Source organism: Gadus macrocephalus, chromosome 6 (genome assembly GCF_031168955.1).
Source record: "Gadus macrocephalus chromosome 6, ASM3116895v1".
Classification (NCBI taxonomy): Eukaryota; Metazoa; Chordata; class Actinopteri; order Gadiformes; family Gadidae; genus Gadus; species Gadus macrocephalus.
In genome coordinates this window covers 4,217,155-4,224,804 of record NC_082387.1, presented here as the reverse complement: position 1 = coordinate 4,224,804, position 7,650 = coordinate 4,217,155, and the positions used below count along the sequence as shown (strand labels likewise).

At 45.7% G+C, this 7,650-nt stretch overlaps 1 non-coding gene across 1 annotated transcript; it reads right to left on the bottom strand.

Annotated features, from left to right (window-relative positions):
* Nucleotides 1–1,397: 1,397 nt before the first annotated feature.
* On the bottom strand, nt 1,398–1,516 carry LOC132460231 (5S ribosomal RNA). The gene has a single exon (XR_009526382.1). It is a non-coding gene; the product is annotated as a 5S ribosomal RNA (ribosomal RNA).
* Nucleotides 1,517–7,650: the final 6,134 nt, after the last annotated feature.

Below are 7,650 nucleotides of genomic sequence, written 5' to 3'. Positions count from 1 at the left end.
AAGCTGCAGCTGCCTGGCGGAAGGAACACTATGACAGGCATGTTCGTGATGTCCCACTGCAAGAAGGTCAGCTGGTCTTCCTCAAAGACACCAGTGTAAGGGGCCGTCACAAAATTCAAGACATCTGGAGCTCAACAGTGTATAAAGTACTGAAGGCCCCTGGCATGGGAGGGTCTGTGTATACTGTGGCTCCGGTGCATAACCCCCAGCAGGTAAAGCATGTTCATCGTTCTCTCATAAAAGGCAAAGTGGATTGTGCTGTGGATTGTCCCCCCAGTGAACCACCTGAACAGATGGGATCCATCTCAGCAGATGAGTCATCGTTCGATAGCGACTGGGTTGTAGTGACCTCTGAACCCATGGCTGTCCCAAGAAACCACCTACCAGCGCGGCCTGTCATCAGCACCCTCTCACCAAACCAAACTCGTGCTGTTGCTACATCTCAGCCAAGCGAAGGCCCAGCGTATTCAACTGAAATTCCAAGCACCAGTGAGGCCTCCCTGAGAAGAACTACCCGTCCAACCGCAGGCAGACACCCAAACCTTCACCATCTTCCTCAGGTTGCTGGGAGTAGTGCTATTGGGGCTGCTAACTCTCTGATGCCCGTGCTTAGTGGCTGTGTGGTGTTTAGGCCATGGCAGTAAATGTAAATCGTCGGGCCGACGATTAAAAACCCAGGGGGTAGATTGTGGTGAACCTCAGTAGGGGTTGCGAATGCAACCCCATCTAAGCTCCTCCCCCTGCACCCAGGTGCAGATAAAAGGGCCAAGATGGCTGAATTCAGCCTCTGTTGGTTGCCTCCTAGGGTGGTGAGTAGGGTCCCCGCTTTCTAATAGTTGTGAGTTCCCATTTGAACTTTTATTAATTAGTGTCTCTTGTTTTTAGGATCCCCTGCTGCTGTTTTGTATGGTTTTAGTTGTTCTGGTTAGCTGTTTTGTATGGTTTTAGTTGTTCTGGTTAGCTGTTTTGTTTTGTTTTGGTTCCGTTTGCTATTTTGTTATTTTCCCTTTTCTGTTTCATTGTTTGACCTTTGGTTTGCTGGGTTACTTAACCCCTGTTTTGCAGTTTGGTTTGGTTTGGTTTTGCTCCTGTTTTCTTTTAGTTATTGTAATAAAAGAAACGGTTAATATAGTTATTGTCTCTGCCTCTTTAGTTCTTGAACCTGTGTCCTTATTATTTCTGTAATATCATAGTTTAACTTTCTTTGTTCTATATTTCCTGGGGTGTAATTCCCCAGGTGGCGTTGTCGGTCCCTCTTTAGTTATTTCCCCCTCCCCTCGTTAATATTGACTGTTACACTGAGCCCCGCCACACTTACATTCTCCAAAACAGTGGGCGCTAAAGATCAGCGCACGGCAGGCCATTGCAGCCAATGAGCTCGAGTTGAAAAAGTATAATGCTTACAGCACCTGGTAATCCCAGGCGGTCACCCATCCAAGTACTAACCAGGCCGGACCCTGCTTAGCTTCCGAGATCAGACGAGATCGGGCGTGCTCAGGGTGGTATGGCCGTAAGCAATTTTAGTCAGTACCATATTAGCTTTTATACAGGAGGAGGACGTCAGGAGTGAGAGCGCTGCCGTGGCCAGAGACGGGACTTGTACAGAAACAATGATTAGATCCATAATGAATGAATGATTTATTTCAAATATGCAACAAAACAACAATAATAATGCATCAACAGGAGTCAGCCCTAGTGACTCCTGCACTGATAATGCCGCCAAGCACTCTATATAAAAAGATGCTACAACATATTTGAAAAGGGGTGGGAAGAAGTAAAAACTTGTTCAATCCCACCCCACTTCTTTAAACAATATTAACAGGTCAGAAATCCAAATCAAAACTCAAACTCAAAACTACCTGTTTCCTTCAGACTCATTTCTCATTTTCATGATAACAAATCTATGCATCAACACTTGCGTATCTGTACACCATACAGATACACATAGATGCACACAAGCGTGCACACAATATGAAACTCATATTACTCCTCTCCACGGAAATCTTTAGTAAAACTGTCAGTTAACTATTAGTTTCATTATTAGTAGATGGTTAGTTGATATTCAACAAAGCTTTCAACAGATAAGAAACAAGCATTCAACTAACTAAGTTAACTACACGTTGCACTATTAGCTGATGTTTAGTTGATATTCAACAGTGAGTTAGTTGATACTCTACAGAGCTTGTCAAAAAATATGTAACATGCATTCAACTAAGTGTTAGTTAACTATAGGATATTTTTTATTTTGTTTACAAAAACAGTCTGCAACAGCCATTGTGCTTTTTACTACATGTTCTTTACAAATATTCAACTATCAGTTGAGTGTCAACTTCTAGTAAGTTGACTATCAACAGCTGTTATTAACCAATTCTCAACTTACGTTTCATATGGATCAACTTTCCCCCACTCACAAGGAACACATCTAATGAATGAACATTCAACCCTCTGTTGATCATATATGTTCATTGTAAAATAAAGATGAGAATATTTTATCAATCAATAGGCACCCTGTGTAGGTGACAACCTGTTGATTGTCATATGACTGTCGACAAACTATCAGTCAATATTCAACTAAGCATTAGTAGAGAGGTCTTAGGACTGTCAAATTAAAGTGAAAACAGTTTAGTGTCTACAAACTATTCACAGAGCAAAACAGAGAAAATAGTTGACTATCAGTTGATTCTCAACAAACTATCAGTCGATGTTCAACTAAGCATTAGTAGAGAGGTCTTAGGACTGTCAAATTAAAGTGAAAACAGAGTACAGTAGACACTCTACAAACTAGTAACAGTACAAAATAGACAAGTTTTGCTCAACTGATCAGTAAAACTGGATGACCGCAAAGTGAAATAAACAACACCTAAGCAGCATATCAGAGAAGAAAGCAACTTTATTATTTAAAAAAAACTAAACTTGAACAGAACTTTTTTTACAAAGGAAAATTTCAAAGAGACCGTTTCCGTTTGAACAAATACAACAAAAACATTTTTTTTAAAAAATAAATGAAAACACTCTTCCCTTTCTCCTCTGTCCATTTCAGCCTCAGCCTCTTTTGGTGAATGGTATCAGTTTTTTTTTCTTTTTAAGTTCTTCAATCTTCAAAGTAAGCTCTCCAACTATTTTTGATTCGCAGACCTTTGCTAAATGGAGGAGCGTCTTTTTGCCCTTTATCTCCTCCAGGACACTTCTGTCAGCTATATACAGTTCTGCGATTGCGGCGGTGTCCTTCACGGCATTTCTTGAGACGCCTGCCTTTAGGAATGCCCTTGACATCGTGTGTCCCCTTTTAATTATTCGAAGGACCTGGCAGTACCGCTTCACCACATCCGATATTGTTGTCACTGAAAATGGAAAAAAAATCCATTTCATCACTCAATTTGGCCCACCTGATTGTGTTTACCTGCTCGATTTTAGGCAATGCAGCTCAGGGTTCACAAACTTTTGCACATACAACAGTTGGCACATCATTTGTTTGATCTGTTTTAACAATTGATTTCTGGAAAAGAAAAATGTTGAATTGATAAACAATTCTGTTATTTCTAAAAAAAAAATACTGGTATTGATAAAAAATGAATTAATAATGGTTAAACACAATAAAATTCCAAAATGGTCAAGGGGTTCACAGACTTTCAAGCAGCACTGTATATGTAATGTCTGAACCTAAAGAAATACAGCACAATTATATAATTTACTTTACCACGATATCCTTTGGCCTTTGACTTCTTCGACTTCTTTGACTTTTTGCTCCTTTTTTTTGCTTTCTTCTTGTGCTTTCTCTTTTTCTTTCGGCCATCAGAGGAGGAAGAGCTGCTGCTGCTGGAATCTGAGTCTGTGCTGGAGCTGCTACTTGCGTCAGTGTTTGACTCTGGTTCGGTGTCAGTGTTGTCCACTGTGTCACCTGGGAAATGACGAAAAGCAGAAAAAAGCACTTAAAACAACTTTTAAGGGTAACTTTACCCCCAGTCTCAGCATAACTTGTCACACTGCACAATTTTGAAAAATGCGTTCTGACCAAGGTTCTGAAGGCTCAGTTAGGAAGAAGGTGGCTGTAAAGGACGCTGGGTTAATCTAGCTGTCACTCAAGAAGATCTAAATGATATAACTTCCTTGAAAAGCAGAGTGACAGAGAGTCTAAGGGCACTATCGCTACACGATGTGAGCTCATATGTCACACAGATGTGTTGTTTGAGGTGGAGGATTTTTCTAATTTTAAATTGTTGGAGGGCAATTCTGAAGTAGATGATGTATCTTGATTAGGGCCCGACCGATATTGATTTTTGAGTGCCGATGCCGATTATTTTCATAGAAAAATTACGATTACGATTTAATCGGCCGATTAAAAACAAAACAAAAAAAAGCATATAAAACGTCGTTTTTGATACCTTAAATATACTTTAAACACTTGTGACGAATATGTGAATTGAATGCAGAACCTTTGAGTGTTTTAGAATACATTTACAGTCAAAAATGAGTGTAATGTAAAATGTAAAATAAATAACTAACTCCCAATGTGCTGCGCTCGTGAGCAGTGACTAACACGTGCGTGCTGAGCAGTATGGTCTCACCGTTAGAGTCTACAGTATAACAAATTAACATGGCCTGGGACCTAAAGAAAAACAGGCACAACATGCTCAAACAACGCGTCTTGTGTACATTGGTGAGGTGAGCGCGCAGATGCTTGAGCGAGCGTGCTTTCATGTTGTACGGTAAAATTCAATCTCCTCTTTTTTACTCCAGCTAAAGTTGTTAGTTAGCCAGGCGAGTAGGAGTGCAATCTGCAGGATACTAAGCGCAATAACATTAAAAAAAAAAAAAAAACAGTTGTAATCGGCGTCTTTTTGGCAGATGTTGATTATTTTCAAAAAGGCTATAATCGGCCGATTAAATCGGCAGGCCGATGAATCGGTCGGGCCCTAATCTTGATAGTAGTGTTATGAGACAGAGTAGCCTAAGTGAGTGAGCGAGAATGGCAGTGTGTTGTTGTTTGAGGGATTTCAGTGAGTGCATGGACGAGCGAGGAGAGTGAGCGGTAGCATGTGTCAATCAAGCAAAGCAATGAATGAGTCTGGGTGTGTGAATGCAAGAGACAGGGTGTTCGGCGGCGACGCAACGTAATGCCGACCCGAGGTCCTGGTTAGCTCGCTCTGTCTGACCGTTAGTCTGTGGGTGGTAGCCGGAGGAGAGGCTGGCCGACGCCCCTAACGCCTGACAAAACGCCTTCCAAACTCGTGAGGAGAACTGCGGTCCCCGGTCCGACACAATATCCTGGGGGATACCGTGGAGCCGGAACACGTGCAGGACCAGCAGGTTCGCCGTCTCCAGAGCTGAGGGGAGTTTTGAAAGCGGAACAAAATGCACAGCCTTGGAAAAACGATCGACAATAGTCAGTACGACCGTATTACCGTCTGAGGGCGGGAGACCAGTCACGAAGTCCACAGCTATGTGCGACCACGGCCGGTGTGGAACAGGTAGAGGGCGCAGAAGACCAGCCGGAGCACGGTGTGATGATTTGCCGCGGGCACAGATGGAACAGGCAGCCATGAAACCCTTGGTGTCGGCAGCCATGGAGGACCACCAAAACCGCTGTCGGAGGAGAGAGAGACAGCGGAGAAACCCTGGATGGCAGGCAACTCTGGACTCGTGCCCCCACTGGAGAACGGCCGTGCGGGCCGCCGGGGGAACAAACATCCGACCCGGAGGGCAACCCTCGGGGGTAGGTAGTCCTTGCTGGGCATCCAGCACCACCCGCTCAATCTCCCATCGGGCTGCCCCGATGACACAGGCGGGAGAGAGAATCCTTTCCTCCACCGACTGCAACACCGGGGAGTCGTACTGGCGAGAGAGAGCGTCGGCCTTGCCGTTCTTGGAACCAGGACGGTAGGTGAGGGTAAAACGAAACCGACCCAGGAAGAGAGCCCAACGTGCCTGGCGGGAGTTCAGCCTACGGGCGGTCTGGATGTAGGCCAGGTTCCGATGGTCCGTCCACACGATAAATGGATGCGCCGCTCCCTCCAACCAGTGCCTCCACTCCTGCAATGCCAGCACCACTGCTAGCAGCTCCCTGTTACCAACGTCATAGTTAGTCTCAGCCGAGCTAAGACGACGGGAGAAAAAGGAACAGGGGGGTAATTTGTTGTCCAGCGCCGAGCGCTGGGACAACACTGCTCCCACCCCAGAGTTGGAGGCATCCACCTCCACCACGAACTGGATAGCCGGATCGGGATGACACAGTACTGGAGCCGAGGAGAACAACTTCTTAAGCCGCAGAAACGCGGACTGAGCCGTCTGCGACCAACCGAAAGGAACCTTCGTGGAGGTTAATTGGGTTAGGGGAGCAGCCACCCGACTATAATCCCTTATGAACCTCCTATAAAAGTTGGCAAATCCCAGGAACCTCTGTAGCTGTTTCCGAGTGGTAGGAACTGGCCACTCTGAAACCGCCCTCACCTTCTCAGGATCCGCCTGCAGTTGACCCCTCTGAACCACGAAGCCCAGGAAACTGACCGAGTCTGTGTGGAAGGAACACTTCTCCGCCTTGACGAACAGCTTGTTCTCCCATAACCGCCGTAACACCAACCGAACCTGCTGCTTGTGTTCAGCGAGGTCCCTAGAAAAAATCAAAATGTCATCGAGATAGACTACCACAAATCGGTGTAACATATCCCGGAGAACGTCATTGATTAGAGCCTGGAAAACGGCTGGTGCATTAGTGAGCCCGAAAGGCATAACGAGATATTCGAAGTGACCAAGTTGAGTGTTGAATGCTGTCTTCCATTCGTCCCCCTCCCGGACGCGAACAAGATGGTAGGCGTTCCGGAGATCCAGCTTAGTGAAGATGGTGGCCTGGTGAAGAGGAGCAAAGGCAGAGTCAAGAAGCGGAAGAGGGTACTTGTTCTTGACTGTGATGTTGTTTATTCCCCTGTAGTCCACACAGGGGCGCAGGGATTTGTCCTTCTCCACAAAGAAGAACCCTGCTCCCACGGGAGAGGAAGAAGGACGAATGAGGCCATTCACCAGTGACTCGGATATATAGTTCTCCATGGACTCTCTCTCCGGCTTAGACAAGTTGAACAGTTTGCTGGAAGGCAGGGGGGCACCGGGCAACAAGTCAATAGAGCAGTCATAGGGACGGTGAGGGGGCAGGGACTGGGCCCTATCTCTACTAAATACCTCCTTGAGGTCATGGTAAAAGGAGGGAACTCCAGAGAGGTCTATGGGGTCAGGTGAGTGAGGAGGAACGGCACACTTACTAGGGGGCATGGCCGACCGAAGGCAGTGAGAATGACAAAAAGTGCTCCAGCTGACTAAGGATGAGGTGGACCAGTCAATGTGGGGGTTATGCAATATCAGCCAGGGAAGGCCGAGCACAACGGGGGACGTGGGGGAGGGAATAACAAAAAAACAAATTAATTCCTGATGGTTGCCCGAGAGCAGGAGTGAAACAGGAGTGGTCCGGTGAGTGACCCGAGCCAAGAGGCGGCCATCCAAGGCAAAGACCTCCTTGGGCTCAGGGAGTAAGTCCAGTCTCAGCTGGGCCTGAGAACAAAAGTCAAAGTCAATAAAATTCTCATCAGAACCCGAGTCAATAAAAACAAAAAAAGACTTGAAATGTTGAAGACCAGGTAACTGACCCGGAACTAGGATCCGCGT